At 34.2% G+C, this 21,108-nt stretch overlaps 1 long non-coding RNA gene across 1 annotated transcript; it reads left to right on the top strand.

Moving 5' to 3' along the window:
• Positions 1-7,259: 7,259 nt before the first annotated feature.
• On the top strand, positions 7,260-12,868 carry LOC110452337. Its single transcript, XR_002463178.1, has 3 exons — positions 7,260-7,618; positions 10,688-10,787; positions 12,444-12,868. It is a non-coding gene; the product is annotated as an uncharacterized LOC110452337 (long non-coding RNA).
• Positions 12,869-21,108: the final 8,240 nt, after the last annotated feature.

Genomic DNA, 21,108 nt, shown 5'->3' with positions numbered 1-21,108 from the left:
AAGAAAGGCAAAACAAGATCGATCCTTAAAAGCTGGAACAGATGGTCTTAAATTGTCCTATTATAAGTTATGACGTATACTTTTATTCAAATTGATGAAGATATCGTTCAGATATGAGACTACTGAAATTATAGAATTAAAAACAAAACGTGCATCCTTTTACGTGTCGGCCATCGTGTAAAATTCTAAATATTTTTGACAAACCCTAAAGTAGAATACAATAGTTGAAAAGGTAACTCATTTCAAACATTAATAAATGCACAAAACATATAGCAATGATGTTTATTCAGTATACAGCATAATCTAAACAAGCTTTGATATTTAAATTTCCATTAAAACTCGAGAGGACATGCTAAACAATGTCCAAATGTAATATTTTTCTTAGGACGCATGAATATATTACATGTGCAGGTTCTGAAAACTTGACAATGGGACTACAATTTCCCACTGCATGCTCTTCCAGTTTCACGGTATTTTTGTCCCTACAAAGGGGACTTCGAAAAATCAGAACGGATCGTCTGACCCACATTCCAGCATTTGGTATGTTATAGTTTCTTTTTCTGTATCGTTTATAATCCAAAGTCATCTATTTCGGCGCACTAAGTCTTATAGTTTAGTCTTTCTTCGCAAATATGGCCCAAGCTCGGGTGGAATTTTTCACCAAAACCTTTTGGTATCAAGAAAATTATCTAAATCACTAATTTGACCAACTTTCAAGTGTAACGTAAAATTGACTGTAGGGAATTTAAAGCAAATGAAAATCAAATAATGTACATTCTCAATATAGATCTGCGGAAGAAATTGCATTGACGATATTGCACTGACAAAATATAGAACTTTCAATATGGTTTCAAGGCAGTCTCAAGGGTAAGATTTTGGCTTACGTTACGTTAAAGATAGAGAATTTGCTAGACTATTTGTTTATCTCAAAACCAACATTTGGTTACGACTTAATAATTTGAAGATGGTATTTGTTTTTAATTTTTATGAGGCTAAGGTACTGTCGCGCACAAAAACATCAACCTTCAAAATTGGAAAATATGGCTGATTTAAAGTTATTTTTTCTCCAAATTAAACGAAACATGTATTTCTGTAACTTGTTTTTTTTTAAACGGGAATAAAGGCTTTAAACCATTATTCTCATCTGTACATGCACCACTAGTGAAAATTATTTTTTTGGTAAGATATATTGACTAGTATATCAAAATTCTTACGTTGAAATCTTCAAATTTTGACTGTAGGCATTTATTTGTTTTTTTAAAGGATTAAAAAAGTGTTTTACAAGAAAAGCCGTTAAAATTGTACTGGCAATGAAACTTTTACTTCTATATAAATTTCTGCTTATTTTAAAATTCGGAGTAATTGGTTTACCTTAACTTCCTTAAATTTAAAGAGTCTTATAAAGATGTTCATGTCTGTCAAAATATTTAGTAATTGGACAAAAGACAAAACAATTATACACATTTTGTTGTTACAAAATCATTGATAATTTCTTATTGTTCAGTCAAAATTGCACAAAGCGAGATTTTGGACATCCTGACTTCCTCCCTTATTTTAAGATAACTTAACCAAAAAGGCATTTCTGCTAAGAATTCTATACTTAGAACAAAAACGTTTTAACATTTATTGCTGTTATTTTATTTCGACTTACCTTGAATAAATGGGCATATCGTTAAATTTGGACTTAATATAGCTTCAAGTCAGCCCTGCCGGCCAACTGAAAAGTTTATAATGTTTATTGCTTGAAAGCTACATCGGTCATGTTTGATTATTAAATACAAATATATGTTAATCTCAACTAGGCATCAATCAAAATTTGTGTTGAATTTACCTTACAGTATTTCTATCGACAAAATTGAAAAGAAAAAAAGAAAAAACCCATTTTAACCATATTGATAATGCTATTTATTTCCATTAGAGTGATTCCGATGCAGCAATCAATATTCTACTTTAGAAGGTCTTGAGATATTTTAATTGTCAATACTATAAACAGCACAAGATGTTGACATCACACTTCTTCATCAAATAAGTTGACCCCAAAGAGGATGTGATGTAAAACATTTCCCCCAAGATTTATTTTTAGAAGAAACGCAGTTGCAACTAGCTGTGTGTTAAACCGTATAATTACTTAACTATTGCTGTTGTACGCATAATTTACCCTTTACCGGTGTATGACCAAACCAGAACATCTTAACCATCTCTTTCATATCATAGGCGATCAAACATCGCAAGGGTGAATAACTCTTACTAGCAAGCACAACTGTTGTACAGAAGCTGCTTATGGGAGGTCTTATCTTACTCACATTTTTGGACAGATGGTATATGTAATATTTACTCACACACTCCCGTCGGCCGGTATTTAGGGACGAAATATCGGCAAAACAGTTAACAGTTTGGTAGGATATTGTTCTTTACAACGGGGGTCAGCAGCACTCAAAATAAACAAACAACCTCAAATATTATTTCATGGTAGGTACACGTGTTAATAGATAATTTAGTTCACACTTTAGATTACATCATTTTTTTTTAATTGATCCATTGCAAAAAAAATATCCTATGTCAAACGGATTCCTTTACATATTCCTTGTATGTAACCTTTAGTTCTGTTGGCACATCTTCATTGCTGTTTAACATATCGGTTATACGTACCTTGTTAGGGTTGGGTATTCATAATTTTTTGCCGGAGTGATAGTTCGATCTGGAATTTAAACAATATTGAGACAGATATGCTTAGTGACTGTTTGCTAGTATATTGTAGCGCCTTATGTTGCTAATATACTACCATGCTCATGAGAGCATTTGTAAATTGCCATTTGAAGATAAGATTGTAGCCAGAGTGAATATTTTCCATTTGTCTGCTGTATGAATGCATCATGTCAGTGTTAAATATGAACCCAAGTATAACTAGAACACTGGCAGGTCAGTAAGGGCCCCGTCTTGTGGCAATATATCCCCCATAATCATCAAGAAGCAATCTGCCCATATACATGTAGTTGAGCTTGACGTTTGACATTTGGACTTCAAAAAGAATCACAAGAAAGCAAAATATACATGTTACATGTACTATGATGTGAGTCTTGTTTCCTTCCTCCTCCATATTTGCTGGGCTAACAGTAATGTAAATACCGGTGCAATACTCATTTGTTAGCTTTGATTTGTGACCAGTGACCCTGATCTTTGGTCAGTTGATTTATTCTTTAATTCCGATCAACATTGCTTCATAAAGTCATAACAAAATTTTCATCAGGAAAAAAGTACAAAATTTAACCTTCACCTTTAACCCCATGACCTTGACTCCTTGTTTAATTTTGAGCAACATTGCTTCAAAGTGTCATTGCGAGATGTTCACCAGTGAAAAGATGCAAAATTTGACCTTGACCTTTGAATCTAATTACCTTGACCTTTGACCTCGACTTTTTACCTCAGTGTGTCTCTTTGTTTAATTACGAACAACTTTGCTTCATAGTGTCATAGCGAAATGTTCACCAGTGAAAAGCTACAAAGTTTGACCTTGACCCCTGACCCGATGACCTTGACATTTGGTCAGTTGACTCATTGTTTAATTCTGATCAACTTTGCTCCATAATATCATAACAAAATGTTCATCAGTGAAAGGATGTAAAATTTGACCTTGACCTTTGAACCTTATGACCCTTACCTTTGACCTTGACTTTTTACCTTAATGTGTGTTTTTGTGAACTGAACATCTTGACCAAGTTTCATGTACATCGGTCAATTAATACAACAGTTATCAGCCAGGAACAAAATTTGTGGACGGACAGACAGACAGACAGTGATTACTATAGGGCACCCGTATCTCTGATACGGGGCCCTAATTAGGATTTCACCCCAAAGGAGATGTTGTGTAACATACAACCCACCTTATTAGTTGCCCTCGCTAAACATTCTAAATTACAATATAATATAATTTACTAATATTGGATATAAAGCCGTATTCATAACAAAAACATCATTAACCATCATATTGAGTATGAATTCTAAACATTCTGTATTACAATAACATCATTTACCAACATTGATAATGAGCATCCATTATATGTGACAATAGCCTCATTGACAAACCATTGGTATATATTTCGAATCCATCATGGAAATAACCTGTTTTATAAATATTGAGTATGGATCCTACACAATAATCTGACAATTGTTTTCTTTATCAAAATAAGGTACATTTTTTAACATCACCAATGACAACAACGCCCTAGACAAGTACCAGAAATAGGTTCTGAACATTTTATACGACAATAACGCCCCAAACTTACACGGAGCATTGCTTCTGGATATTACCTATGGCAATGACGTCTAGAACAAGATTTAGTGTAATTCATGAATTTCCTTGCCGATGACGTAAAAGGAAGTGAATTCTAAACATCATGTGGACATTTTATCTGACAATATCGACCTTGTGGTATAAAATCTGAACATTCGCGATAAACTCAACCTTTAATAATATAGCGTATTAAATCCCCACATCGGAAATTAGAAATTCATTCTGAATACTCTATACAAAAATATCATTCACAACAAAAGTCGGATATGGATTCCGAACATTATATATGCCATATAGAATGTTCAGAATCCATGTCAATTACCAATATTGATAAATGACGTTGCGTTATTTTTCAACATTGATAATTGAATGTGAAATTCTTCGGAAAAATCTCCTTAATCAAAATTGGGTATGGATTCTGATCACTAGCTACAACATCATTTAATAGCGTTGGGTATGGATTTTGAACATTCTCTATGACAAATAACCATTTACATGTACCAGCATTTGATATAGACCGTTGATATGAACACAGACTAATCTACATGAACACAGCACAAATTATAACAGTAAGTATGGATGATGATCGGGTGAATATTGTTAACTCTTGTTTAGCAAGAACTTCCTTTATGAACTACAAAATGGATTCTAAAAAACATGTTCCTAATACAATAACATTATTTACGAACTAAGGAAATGGATGCGGTACATTCTCTTGAACAAAAACGTCATTAACAAACATTTGAAATGGATTCTAAACATTTAAACTAAAAATTCATCTCTGGCATCTTCGACGAACATTGGATTTGAATTTTGACCATTCTATAAGAAAACAGCATCTACAACGAACATTGGAAATAGATTTTGAATATTCCATAAGATAATTACATCTTCAAAGAACACTGGATATTGATTTTGAACATTCCATAAGAAAATAGCATCTTCAAGGAACATGAGATGCAGATTTTAAACATTCCAAAGTAAACAGTCTTTCCAAAGAACATTGGATTTGGATTTTGAACATTCCATAAGAAAACAACATCGCCAATGAAAATTGGATTTGGATTTTGAACATTCCTTAAGAAAACAGTATCTTCAATTATCTTTTTAAATATAGATGTTGAACATTCCATTTGCAACAGCATCTTCAACAAACATAAGCTATGGACACTCGACCGCTCGACATGACATCCTGTCTTACCATGAGACACGGGTGATGCACATTCAATATGACTATAACATCCTTCACCAACACCGGTTTTTGATTCTGAAGACTACCTATGACAAAAGCGTCGTATACCAAAACATTATGATTGGGTAGTAACTCTGTACATTCTGGAGATAAAATGGTTTCTTTATTAAATTCTTAACGACACTTGAAGACAATAATGCGACAAAGTGCTCAAGTACGAAATTGAAAAAAATCCAGAAAAAAATAATTAATTAATAATCTGTTATCAAATGCATATTCCTCCGGTATGAAGGGCGATAGCTGGGTTGTTTATGACTTAGTAAAACATGTGATAATGTGTCTTTGGAAATTGGTATTGATTTGGTTTGGTTGGTTTGTGGTTTACGTCCTTGGAACATTTATGGTCATTTAAGGACGTGCCAGGTTCTGGTGTAGTAGAAAACCGGATTGTCTGGAGAAAAACTAGCGACCTGCGGCCAGTACTTGGCGACTGCCCAAAGAAGGCTTCGAACCCGCGACTCGGTGGTGGAGGGCTAGTGATCGTAAGCTTTCAGGCGTCTTTACCAGGTACCAGATGTACATGTGCAGTGAAGCGTTAACCACACGGTATATGTTTTGTTAATGTATCTTTACTGATACATGTATATACAAGTAAACATATCCACGTTATCTGAATTTATCGTTACATATAGAACTTTGCTACATTTGAGGTATAATACAGTTTGCTGCCACGTAACATACTGTTCACGCTTCAATGTATCAGTGTCATTATCTATATGAGGATCGTTAATAATGTTGATAGATATATTGTTGTGCACAGCTTCATGATATATATTTCTGCCAAATTTGAATAACACTTTTTTTTCCATTACAACGAATGGTTTTCGAAGTCGGTAAGTGACTTTTTTTTCGGACTGCCATTTACCAATGATAGACATTTAATGACAATAATCTATAATCGTACACACTGTGATACATACCACTCATTAACAATTGAAGGATCTCTTGTGACGATCATTTAATCGTGATGGACCTATTTTGACGATCATATGACCATGAAGGTTCTCTTAGCACGATCTTTTGACCTTGACGGACGTATGATGAAAATCATTTGACCATGAAGGTCATATACGCATGATCTTATGACCGTGACAGACGTTTTAGGACGATCCTTTGACCATGAAGATCCCTTCCAGACAACCTTCTGACCATGACGGACGTACATGTATTATGACAATCATTTGACCACCAATAAAGACCGTGACGGATGTATTATGACAATAATTGACCATGAAGGTCTTCTAAGCACGATATTGTGCCCTGACGGACGTATTACGACAATTACATGTATTAAACCAGGAATATCCCCTTAGCACGATCTTTTTACCGTGACGTCCTTCCAGGACGATCTTCTGACCTTGACGGACGTATTATGACAATCACTGACCATGAAGGTCCTCTAAATGCCACATTTTCACCGTGACGGACGAATTATGACAATCACTTACCATAAAGGTCCTCTAAGCACCATATATTTGTAACGACGGACGTTTTGTGACGATTATTTGACCATGAAGGTCCTAAAAAAACGTTTTGTTGTCCGTGACGGACGTTGTGTGACCATGAAGTCCTCTCAGGACGATCTGTTAAGTCTGACGGTCATTTGACCTTGGCAAAATCATATAGCTACCATTTCACCAACACAACACTTTTCCCGTGACGAATGTCTCAGTATTCCGGAAAAAACCCACCCAGATTGATTTCTACACAGGAAGAGCTATATCATGCACAAATTGTCGATTCACGCATATCACACTGTTGAAATCATGTACTGAACAATTATATCACAAACACGTTAAAACAATCATTTATGATAATCATAGCGCATAATTGAATAATTTGTATCACTTGTTTGAGCATGTTTATTGTTTATCACTGTTGTTTATAAAACTGCCTATATAAACATTGCCGACGGTATCGCTGGATTGTCTTGTCGCTGCCGAGTATATATGGCGTGCGAGACGATCAGACGGTGATACAAGCTTTTCCGGGACACGACCCGACAGCTGTTGGATACACCACGTCCCGGAACAACAACACCGGACACCTTTTGATACCTGGACACCGAATATCAGGTAAGACAGTCGTTGAGTTTATAACAACAGGCTGGGCCCAACTCAATTCGGTAATAAAATTGTTAAAGTAATGAGTAAATGTGGGATTATTACTCAAATGCGTGGCTGTGCTCAACCTGGTAGACACTAGGTAGAAATACTCCCCAAAGATGGAATACACTACAAGGAAAAATAGGTTTGGAATGTGATCCTCATTGGTTGAATAAAAAATTCACATGAAGGTCGGTGATTTGAGATATAAACCCGGTCTTATTATTTCTAGAAACATCAGGTTTATATCTATATATTCTCAAATTGATTTTGCGCTTTGTTACAGGTTAGTAGTAGTACATGTCACCAAGAAATCAGCTGTTTATATTAGTATGAACGGCTGTTTATATTAGTATGAACGGCTGTTTGTTCCGTGGAACTGCTCATTTAAAATGTTCCAAATCAAAATCGCTACGGCCGCTCAAGTGGTGTGTAAGTAATTCTTTTCCCGTTCATGCTTGCATGAACACTGGAAAAATCCAGATTCAATCCCTATTTTGTGACGTCATAATGTTTTCTGTCGAATGCTTTGCATTCCTCTTTACAATGTTCATACGTTCCATCTTATTTATGATTAATAAATAGTTTTGTTCGGTTTGACAATGCTTTAATTTATAAAGCATATAATTTAACAATTAAAGACTTTCATTTCGGTAAATATGTGGTTATATGGACCTGAGAAAGAGATATTGACCGAGACGAAATTAAGGTTAATACATCTTTTTTGCAGGTTAATATAAACACGTGTTTACCTCAACTAAAGTCCATAATTGATATATATGATTATACACAGTATATATAGCAATCTGTTAATATATGTTGCCAATACCTGTGATCTGTGCACCCACAACAATTAAGTATTATTATAGAACAGGCTATGTTTACATTATGTGCCTTACTACAGTAAAGGTAACATAGCTGACATATATCTATAAATCGTGTCGTTGCATCTAGACAGAGGTCTGGTATGATGTGTGAAATATGATAAAATCGTCTCCAGCGCACTTGAAGGTCGTGTTTGTTCTCACAAACTGATAAGATTCAGGAAGTCTAACTAGCTACTTTCAAACAGTTAATACTGGTTAAAAACACCGGTGTACATGAACTAGTTCTTGTTCCGACTCCATGCAGGGCCAGTATTCATGAGGCCGTTCTCATGGCTTATCTCAGATTCTGTGCTCAACCCCAATTTCTTCTTTCGGTGCCAAATTAATAAATATTCTCGTTTTGTTAATAATTGTATCAAGTTACAAGAAGTTGGGTTGAGCACAAAATCCAGGGTTGAGAATGGGAATGGTATAATGAATACGGGCCCCGGCGTTGGGAGAATATTGAGCTTGACCTGTGATCAACAGCTATGTATTCATTTAGATTGAGTAGAATAATATCCATAAACCGTAGGCTTGGTTTCTAATGATATCATTTGTAAGTATCGAGTCATAATTTTATTTGAAACAAATGCTGTCAATACTAACGTATATTGGTCCTACTGAGGTTGCCTCATTCGGTCATACAATTATAGGAGAGTTTGCCAATATTTTATGTCTCTGAACTAACAAGTAATTTGACTAAGATCATGTGGTCTTCGATAGTTTTATTATCTTATATGTCTGACTTTAAATTACAGTAATTGTACATGTGCATACACCTCGACCTAGTTTATATTACAATTACTGTATACATCTTTCCCTAGTTTGTATAAAACTATCAGTATACATCTCACCCTAGTTTATATAACTCTATCAGTTAATAGTATGACCAAGTTTAAATTAAAATTACTATTTACATCGTGACCTAATTTATTTAACACTAACAGTTATCAGTTTGACCTAGCGTATAATACAATTACTCTGTGTTCATCTTTACATAGTTAATATAACACTGTGAGTTAAAAGTTTGACCTGGTTTATATAACAATTACTGTGTACATTTCGACCTAGTTAATATACCACTATCAGTCAACTGTTTGACCTTGTTTATATTACAATTACTGGATAAATGTTGACATAGTTTAGTATACAATACATGTATAATGGTGTGTCTAGTAATATTTACAATACCTCTATATCGTTTGACTCAGTTTAATTTTCAGTTTCTGTTTGACCCGGTTACTGGCCTATTGGACAGTTGTGTTTCTGTCCAATATCCTCTCAATAAATCACTCCACGCTGTTGATGTATACATATATTTCGACAGATTACAGAATATCTTTTGATGATATATACAGTATCAGCAGAGATATAATGTTTAACATGCAACATATAAAATCGATTTAAAAATGGAAGTTCGCTTTCAACTTGCCATAACATTGATGGAATCAGTAGAAATACATACATAATAAATATATTAAAAATTATCAACACAAACAATCATTCTATACTAGTTCGCAAACTTGTTCAAACGAAAATACATTATGTACATACATATTTACTACTTAGTGTATTTTCGTTTTAACAAGTATTGTCGGCCCACCTACTTTGGTAGCAAAGTGATATTTATTTTCTGTATCCAACCGCATGGTTGCAAAACGAGACTAGTGTGGGGCTCACTGTTTAATATAGCATATTACCTGTGTCATCACCTTGGGAAAACAGAGGTAAGGGGGAGGGCAAAACTTATCTGCCGACCCTCCTCATCGCAACAATCAGGACCCTTACCTATCTTTCGCTGTTGTTATCCCGTTTTTAGAATTTTTGCCAGGTGATGGGTCATGATTTTGTGCCACGGTTATGAGAGATCTGTGTCATGACGCATTAAAAACACCGCCACCCATTCAAGTGTGGACGCTGTCATAATATGTTGTTAGCTATTTTGAAGATGTAAAACCCAAACTAACTTACTGTAGAACGTCATGTTTTAGGTCAATGAAAACACGCCTTTCTTGTCCTTCGTAACATCAATTTTAGATAGGTTATGGTACAGTTTTAAGTTTTGAAATAAATCGAAAATGATCTTTCGCGGAAAAAAGATGTGATAGTAATGAAGTAAATTGTATGGATATTTGTGTCAAAATAACACTCTATTACTGGTTTATTTTAGAAGGATATCGACATGCCGCTCAGGACTTTGAATACAAAGCTGAGAAAATTTCTGAGATGGCTGCAAAAAGGTGTCAACAGATTCCACGATTTGTCCAAAGGTATTATTCTCTTGACGTTTAATGTGATGGAAAAATCATCTACGATACTTAGTATGTCAACGAGGAACTCTTACGATTTTTAAACTCAGTAGGTCTTTATCGTGGTTTTCACAAAATATGCTCCAAAATCTTAAATCGTTGTTCGCCTTTTCCTTGCAAAAAAAGGCTCTCATAGTTAAGTAAGTGAACGAAATCTGAAATCTTTGTTCGCCTTTCTTGGAAAAAAAGAGAGTGAAATCGTTCTTTCACTTTGATATGATGTATTGAAGTGTATAGAGTGGAAAAGTCCAGCGTTCTGATTATAGAAACAATTTTGAGAAAATGATGATTATTCCATTAATTGCATGGTACTGAAAATGGTAGTAAAATGTTTTGACAATGGCTTTGTTGGGCAACTAGCTGCGCAAACGGAAAAGGTGTTCTTTATAATAATTCTTGTGTGAATTGTTGGGATCAAATTCAAACGAGGCAGATCGGTATAACTATCATTTACGTTGTGAATACAGTTTGTTAAACATGAAAATAAATATAATCAGTTATAGTTTTTCTCCTCTCGAATAATTAGGTAAAGGTATGGACAAGGGTTCCTTGGTTTTCAAAGTATAAAATTAATGAATACTTTACCGACTTTTTATCTTGCGGATTGTTGAGTGTGGTTTTTGATATCGGGGTCAGGAAATACAGACAATTGAAGGCAATCCATTCGACATTCCAATAATCTCATACCTGTACACTTGGCGCCAACTCAACCAGTGTCAATCCAAGTGTTATCTCTACCCATTCATAAAATACATTATATTGGGTGTAGAGTGTCCTCGGGGACAAAACTGTCCACCAGCTGCGACAATCGCCCGGAACAGTGGTTAAAAATGCTGACAAGAGAAAACAAAAGCTTCAACAAGACCGTATATAGAGAATAAGACCATGTGTTTCTGAAGTGAAAGCGCTTCAGAACAACAAAGCATACTAATAAGCATAATAAAAAACACCGACTTTCATATCACACAATGTGTCGTGTACAAATGTTGGGTCTGTCCTCTAAGGGTCAAGCCTTAGCAATGTTTCCCTGCCTTAACCTTTAATTTTTTTAATGAAATTTCATATGTTAATTCATACTGATAAGACAGTGGTTAACGAGCCACTCTTGTGTCTGTATCCTGGGGCCAAGAATCGGGTTCATATGTTTTCCCCAATCGAAACAACTCAAGGTTGTATTATTTAACGAACTATCTTAACCTCTAGACGCTACGATGTACTTGGAACCACTGTCAAGATCAAAGCCAGATCAAATGCATCCTCAATACTCCAGGGGTTACGCTCACTTCTGCTCTCGTATCCCTGGAATATGTCATAGAAAAATGGAAGGCTCAGTGTGTGCCACTTTGTACATTTGATGTACATCTAAATAATCTCGCGGTTGCATAACGGTATAATTGACTGGCTTTGAAGTCGAATGTCACTCCTCTGTAATCTTCGACGGGCAGGAATCAGGTTTTTACACGATACCAATCAAACAGTTACCGCGTGCCTTTAATTTTGCTATGACATATTCCAGGGATGCGGAGAGCGAATGTGAGCGGAACGCCTTAGTAATATTAAGAGCGATATATAAATATAACTATTTGACATTAGTTAACGTAGTATTTCATTGTTTAGATTCCAGATTAGGACCCAATGATCGAACACGTCAAATATGTCACTCTACGGACGACGAGTGGTACCACGATCCCGTGTCAAGGACATGGTCATGGCTAGGATGAGACTCGACTGCGCATAAACGGAACTGGAACTTATTTCGTAATTACGTGATAAAACAACCGCAAGGGTGTGTACCTTCAACGATTTTCAAACGTCTAGTGGGATATTCTGGCGCCTGTTGACATATCAATCAACAGCTATGCGTTCAGAAACATATACCAACACGCTAGCCAAAGAGAACGTTGCAACAATGAATCAAAGTGATTGTCATTACTCTCGAAAACGCCGTTTCAAGACGCCTAGACTATACACTGTACGAGGAGCTTATTGATCAATGAATTAATCAGTCTCGTATGTTTCATAAATGCAGAAAATTCGTGTTGTATTCTGCAAAAAGGTGTCAACAGATTCAAGTGGCAGGACAAAAACCGTAAGCAGGACGTGTACCACTCCACTCTCGGTTTTGTCGCAAGAGTAGCACTACAGTATGTGCTAATGTTAACTGTTTTAAAAATGCGAAGTTAAATAAAAATTCTTGTATCTTGTATTGATCGAAAAGGTTAGTTTTGATTTCTATCAATATTGGCGGAATTAAACCGATTTTTCTTTTTTACACTCAATTGAGAACAAAGTTGTATTTCACTGACAAAAAGCGTATTAATTATGTAGAGGAGTTTTAATTTCTATCAATATTGGCGGAATTAAACCAGAAACAAAACTTACACTCAATCGAGAACAAAGTTATATGTTTCACTAACACAGAGTGCATTCTGTGACGTGGTATTTATTCTGGAACGACCGTGTAAAAATGACCAATGACCATTATAATTTGTCGTCTAATTGTGTCTGTAAAATTACCCCGTATACAAATATAGAATTTCTATATAGTGTCTTTATTAATAGAGCTACTGTCTAGCAAAAATTTTAAACTTATTAGAAATTTAAGTAAGTACTTGATTCAGGCAACTGTTAAGAGAAGTCGTATATTATGAAACATAAGCTGTATCAAATTTTTGCTATAAACGTTTTGTTACTGTATAATGCGATTGAGATCTATGTCTTTTATTTCACAATAAGTTATAATCTCATTTCATTATATAATATATAGAACTCGTTCTACCTTCATGTTGAGATTGTATGATTGACTTTGAAGTTTTGTTATTTCCTAGAAATTTGGTTAGATTAAGGCTTTATTTGTATTATTTCCTAAACGACTAAATTATGCAACTAAATTATGCTTCATAAGAGTCCGATAAGTTACCTTAGGAGAACCTTAAAGTTTTCCCAAACTTATGCCAATTTCATAATTTGTAAATAGTATGTATGGAATTGAATCTATTGCATATGTTCTCCGCCATTGTACAAGATGTTTGTAAAGGATTTATCTATATGTATATTTCTGTACGCCTATATGCAATGTGCATTTGGTAATAAATTGAATTGAAAAATTTAATTAAAACACAGTTAATACCTAAATTGTGACAATTGCTCTATCAAAACATCAAAAAATGTTAATACAAATATAGAAACGTATTGGTGATGTGATTGAAATCAAGCCCGAACATGTCTAGGCACAGAGCATTCGGAATACCCTTTCGTCATTTTCTACGAAACTGGCTAGGTAGCAAAGGCGAGGTGTTCCGAATGTACACAGAAATTTCCTGTATTTTTTAATGTTTAAGTCAGACAAAACATGATAACTAATCATAAAGAGTTCAAGTTCAAGTTCTTATTTATCTCAAATCGTATGGCTTATCAGAATTTAAGTACAATACATACAATGTCAACAATACAGAGTAAAGCAATGTATACATTAACACGCGCCTGTTATTCAATAGACGAGATACCAGTTAAATAGAACGCATCCGCAAATTTTTCTAACGCAGTCTTTATTTTTTTTCTAACAATTGATGATTATAAAGACTTTATGTTTTTTAACATGGAATATGTTGGGGGTTTAAGCACTTAATTATATTTTTAGTTTATGGGTAGATCTGACGTAGTGTTTGAAAATTTAAAAAAAAGATTTCAGTATAAAAATGTACCTTAATGGTACAACGAAAGACTATTTTACGTTCACTTTCATGGTATCTGTCTACACTATAGCTGTTCCTCAATCTAAAATGTCAGCTGATATTCTAATTCAAACTATTTTACCGGTTTTCCTCAAATAACGAAGTAGCTGTTTTGTATCGCCGCCCCTTTAGATGGGACACTTTCTTTGTTAATACTTGTTGAGTTAGCTTAGTTGTATATATAACGTTCTATTAGATATTTCGTCTTTGAAAGTCTTTAAAAGACGCGGACACTGAAACGAGTATATAATGAAACATCTCCATTTTTTTTCATTACAACTTTATTGGACAAAATATCAGTATCGCTCACCTGGTATCAATCTAACACTAAAAGGAAGAAGATAGAATACAAAACAATGGACTAAATTTAGCGACATGCCAGACATTACCTTTCTGTGTATTTGGTTATGAAGACGATTTTCTTTTCTAGATTTCTTAAGCCTTTTACCACTGTGGCCATAAAAGTGGGTCAAGGTCATTCATTTAAACAAGCTTTGTAGTCCATCATCCAAATAGTCTCCTAGCAAAATATCACTATCTTTAGATTTTTGATTGTGGAGAAAAAGGTTTATTTAATTTTAAACACATTTGATCTTTGTGGTCTTATAAGCTGGTCAAGGTCATTCATTTGTACAAACGTGATAGCCTATCATACCAACATTCCACTGGCAAACAAATAATATTACCCTGAGACGTTTGGTTACTGAGAACAGGGACATATAGTCTATATACTGTCCCTGCTGAGAAGAGGCCGTTTAGATATTTTAACATATTTGACCCCCTTGATCTTAAAAAGTGGGTCTACGTCATTTAATTAAAGAAAATTGGTGGGCCTTCATTCACACATGCTCTTGACAAAACAGCTTCATCCTTTACCTTGAGTAGAGGTTATTTATTGAGTAGAATCCAACATATTTGACCTCTGTGAATTCGAAAGTCAGTCAATGTCATTTATTTGAACGATTCGGTAGTCTTCCATTCCAGAATACTACAGGTCTATATTCAGAAGTTGTCCGAAGATCTTTAATCACTTGACCCCCAATTACGTTGAAAGTTGGTCAAGGTGATTTGAACAAACTTGATAGTTTTGTTATCCCTGCTGGCTACTGGCGAAAAAATGTATCCCCATTGGCCTTTGGATTGTACAGAAGAAGTTGTTGAAAGTTTTAACTTAATTGACCACAAGACCTTGAAAGAACTAAGACTTTCTTGCGAAATATGAGAAGAATCTGTCAGGGTACTTTCTGAGAAAAAGCTAATGCAAACAGGAATCTGGACTTATATTCAAGGTCACAGGGGGTCAAATATATTTTAACCCTTTAAACGATATCTGCTGAATAGCCATAATACCCCGAATTTTGATGTTTGACCAGTACCATACTTGAAAAAATGTTACAAAGTACGTTATATTTTCAAATGAATGACCTTCACTTATATTCAAGGTCGCACAGGTCAAATGTTTTAAACCTATAAACAACTTTTTTTTCGAATAGCAAAAAGGGCCAGAATAATGATATCAACCAGTAACATGCATGGATGCAGGGCTGCTGAGTTTGTTCAAATTAATGACCTTGACCTATATTCAAGATCACAGGGGTCAAATATGTTTCAAATCTTTAAACAATTTCTTCTGAAAAACAAAGAGGCACAGGATAATGATATTTAGCAATGTAACATGCGTGGATGAAGGGCTACCGAGTTTGTTTGAATATATGACCTTGACTTATATTCAAGGTTACAGGGATAAAATATGTTTGAAACCTTTGAACGACATCTTCTGAATAACCATAGGGCCCATATATTGATATTTAGTCAATTGCATGCTTGGATGAATGGCTACGAACTTTGTTGAAATGAATGACCTACTTATATTCATGGTCACATGGGTCAAATATGTATCAAACCTTTAAATGACATCTTCTGAATAACAAAAAGACCCAGGATGATGATATTTTGCCAGTAACATGCTTGAATGTAGGGCTACTTAGTATGTTCAAATGAATGAACTTGACAAATATTCAGTGTCACATGTACAGGGATCAACTATGTTTTAAACCTTTAAACAACATCTTCAGAATAACCAAAAGGCCCAGGATGATATCTAGCCAGTAGCATGCCTGAATGAAAGACTACCAAGGTTGTTCAAATGTATGACCTTGACTTATATTTAAGGTCACAAGGGGTCAAATATGTTTTAAACCTTCAGACAACTTCTTCTGAATAACCAAAAAGTCCAAAGTGTTGATATTTGGCCAGTTACATGCTTGGATAAAGGGTGATTACCCACTTTCAAAACCTTTAAATGTCAATTGATTTTAAATCTTTTAACATGTTTTTCTGACCCACTTACGGTCATAGTAATGAATACTAATATATTTTGTCTGGAGCTATATTTTAGGCAACTTTTAAGCTTACAAGTGTGAGATTAATACAAGGCGAGCAATGCAGGCCCTTTGTGCCTCTTGTTTTGTTTTTCTTTTACCCCTGTGATCTTGAAACTATGTCCAGGTCATTTTTAGTTGCAAACTTTGTTCAACTTCATCCTAGGAAGCTATGTGCCTCATATCATGAATCTAGGCTTTTCGGTTCTTAAAACAAAGTCATTTAAATGAAAAACTCTGAATAGGTCAGCTCAAAATAGTGATGATCGGTGGATGGAAAACAGACATTTTACGATGGAATAAACAGGAAAATTTCTCTCCTGATTCCTCTGGAGATATCAAAAATAAAACATGAATAAAGCAAAGACAGTATCAATGATAATGGAATGATAACAACTTTATTAGATTCCCATTGAAATTTAACAGTTTGAGATACAGTCATTAAAATGAATTGTTTCATAGAGAACATGACTTAAAGTTATACTTCTATCTATGTGTATACAATAAAATATATCAGCCATTTAAATTTTGAATTATTTTACTAAATATTGATGCCAATATTGATCAATATCAAAATTCTGGAAAAACATGAATATTGGAATGAATTTAAAGCAGGATAATTTTGTGAACAATTAATTACCGGTAAGTGATTTTACTATTAACTATATCATCTTGCTTGAAATCCATTTAGCTTTAATTTGCATAATTGTTAAATTAGAAAATCTTAAACAGGACACCCAGTAAGCATATATCAAAATGGTGGGGAGGGGGCAAATATGGGACATACCAAGGTCATCGAGACCATTGTGAAAAAAACAAATACTGGAATTAAATGTAAGTTTCTGGATGGAATACAAGTCATATATACATATATCTTGATAGGATAATTTTAACAAAAAATGAACGTGCCAATCTTTGTGTATCTGCTTGGAAGCTAAATTGAAATAACTATACACTGATAATATATTTAAAAAAAATAAACTCTGGAAAACCATGAATATGAGAATGAAATTAAATCTAGATATTTAGGAGAAATTGTGAACAAAGAAAATTAAATAAGCTATGTTAGTGGCAACCCATATTACCCCGCAAGACATTTGTTCAATCAAACTCGTAAAATGTATAATAATTTAAATTGGTGAAACTCTCTGATGTGCAGCAGGCCAAGTTTACGGGTTTCGAGTCCACGCCAGCGACTTGCGATGTTACAACTTTTCACAGTGTGCCAGAGGATCGCATCCTGTTCTGCAAATCACGTATTTTCACCCCACCCTCCCCAAAAATTTGGTTTTAATCTCATAAGTACCGGTATATATAATAATTTAAATTAGTAGAACTCTCTGATGTGCAGCAGGCCAAGTTTACGGGTTTCGAGTCCACGCCAGCGACTTGCAATGTTACAACTTTTCACGGTGTGCCAGAGGATTGCATCCTGTTCTGCAAATCACGTATTTCTACTTTCCTCTCCCCAAAAATAATCCCTATACCCACTTAATAGAATTCAGGTTACTTACTAATATTGAAAGAGTTAAATTGTTTCTTTAAAATTCTATGAAAAAAATAGTCATACAGAAAAATACAGTTTCTTTGAGCTAAACATTAAAGAGAGACAAGAATTAAAAGATTAAACAGGAATTGTTTATCAAAGTAAAAAAAAGATTGGAATTAATTCCATAAAAAATAAAATAATGATGACGATTATACACAATGTTTGACTTATGATCAGATAGAACTACTGTAGGCGCAAATGTAACCTTTTTCAAATTTAATCCACTTGTTCCAATTATTAAACTAAAAAAATAATCTAAACCAGGGAACCCTGTAGTGTACACATATAATTATCAAAATGGTTGGGGACGGGCTAGAAAAGGGGTATGCATTGAGCTTCAAGCCTTACGAGACTGGTTGACTGTGGCATGGAAGAAAACGACAGGAAGGATTTCGTACTAGACAAATATTGGGCTTTGAAAAAAAAAAATCATAAACATCAGGTTCTGTATGGAACACATTAGTCATAAACATAAATATTTTGATATTGTATGTAAAAACTTACAATTGTACTGCATCTAATATAAAAATGTAGCACTGCAGTCTGAGTATAATGTAAAGTTCATCAAACTATAACAATATATAGGTAGAATGTATAAACATTAGAATGTACATAATATATATACCAAAGTAGACGATATATGTACATATCATATAACATGTATCTCACTTAACACTGAATCTTAAAGCTTATATTGATACATAAAGGGTATATAAAAGATAAATATCACAGATTTTAGAAATTGAAATAAAAACAAGTGTAGGGTTTCAAAATATTACCATGTAAAAGAGTTGCAAGATATGGCATAAAAATATCTTTTCTATTACAAAAAACAGCTAAGAATTAACAAATTGGCAACTATCTGTTTTGATTTCAAATTGAGATACAGTAAAACGTTTTTTATTGAGAATATGACAGGTTCTTTCATCTGACTGCCTTTAATTAATAGTCTTTAAATGTCTTCATTTACACACGGAATGATAAGATTAGTTGCGATGATTTAAAAATCAATAATATTTGAAATAGTTGTGATAGACAGATGGTTTTTATAGGTGAACAGAGGGACAGAATACACTGAATTCAAAAATGTTCAAAGGGAACATACCTATTGACAACAGACCCGATCGATAAGTTTTTATGATTAATCATGGCCTAAAAATTACTTATTTTTTTCAAATAATTGATCTATACTGATATGAAGTGATGGCCTCAATATTCCCGGGGGCGGGCTTTGATGAGGACGGTAAGAGGATGTACCGATCTTATTAACGAGGTTGACTATAGTCCATCCATCATCATGACAAGTTCGTCCATACTCGGCCTTGCGAGGGCGACTTGATCCGTACATCTTTCACTGATGTCCTCTAATTCGTCGATTCTCCAGCCGATTTCCCCAATTAAAATCCCTAAACTGTAGATGTCTGCAGCCACACTGGTTGGATTGTCTCCCTGTCTGACCTCTGGTGCCAAAAAACTGTATTTAATGTCAGAATTTGGTTCGTTTGACTTTTCATAGGTCATTCCAACACCAAATGTAGCCAAACCAAAATCGATGTATCTATAAATAAAAAAACATTATTCTTTAAATAATTGTGTTAACATTTGCGCTGCAACCCACTTTATGAACAGTACTAGCAGAAATGCATTTCATTTGAGTATAAAAGCAAAAACTCTTTTGATATAACACATGGTTTACTTATGGCATCATAGATTGACCTTGTTCAATGATAGTCTTGTTGCTTCGCTTCAGATAACATTGAAAATGCCTCTGCGCCAAACGCTCAAATGGCTACGATTTGTTATTGGTGCCAATTTTGTTTAATTAATATGGCTGTTTAATTTTAAATAAATTAAATTAAACAATTGTTCGAAAGTAAAAATGTAAATATATGGATTGAACGATGTTTTTAGATTTTTCATGCCGGTATGAAGGCAAATTGGTAACATCCATATTGCATGAAGCCTGCTAGGGATTCATGTTTAATATGGATGTAACCAAATGGATGTTAGAAAATCTTAAAAACGCTGTTCAATCCCTTCATCTACAGCTTTAATTATAAACAAATTATTTTCCACATTAAAATAACTGTTTGAATGCTTTCAGATTAAATACCCTACAATTATAATGCAAATTACAAATAGGTTTGCTTTTTGTATAACAATTTCAAACGATTAATTCCTTAGTTCCAGCACAGAAATACATTAATCAATACAGGTTCTGGTCAGTTAAGTCACAGAAACTGTCCCTGAGTAGTTCCAGTGCTTTGAAAGTTGTCAACGATAATTCAACTCCACCAAGATATTTTTTACAAAAATAAAATATGATTTGAAACTAATGTTCATGTATAGTATACACTTATCTCATTTTATATATTGAACTTTAATTGAAAATATTTCACCAAAACAAAGCGATAAAAAATTACCTATTGATTTGCTAAATAAGGATCAAACACTTGTATTGTGTAGTTACAATTTGACTGCCTCTCTGTATCATCCTTTACCTGATATTGAATTCCCGGTTTGTTAAGTTACAATTTGACTGCCTCTCTGTATCATTCTTTACCTGATATTGAATTCCCGGTTTGTTAAGTTACAATTTGACTGCCTCTCTGTATCAT

The sequence above is a fragment of the Mizuhopecten yessoensis genome, unplaced genomic scaffold, assembly GCF_002113885.1.
Source record: "Mizuhopecten yessoensis strain PY_sf001 unplaced genomic scaffold, ASM211388v2 scaffold6625, whole genome shotgun sequence".
In the NCBI taxonomy this organism is placed as follows: Eukaryota; Metazoa; Mollusca; class Bivalvia; order Pectinida; family Pectinidae; genus Mizuhopecten; species Mizuhopecten yessoensis.
Note: the sequence above shows the minus strand (reverse complement) of the source record. Positions and strands in the feature narration are given on the sequence as shown.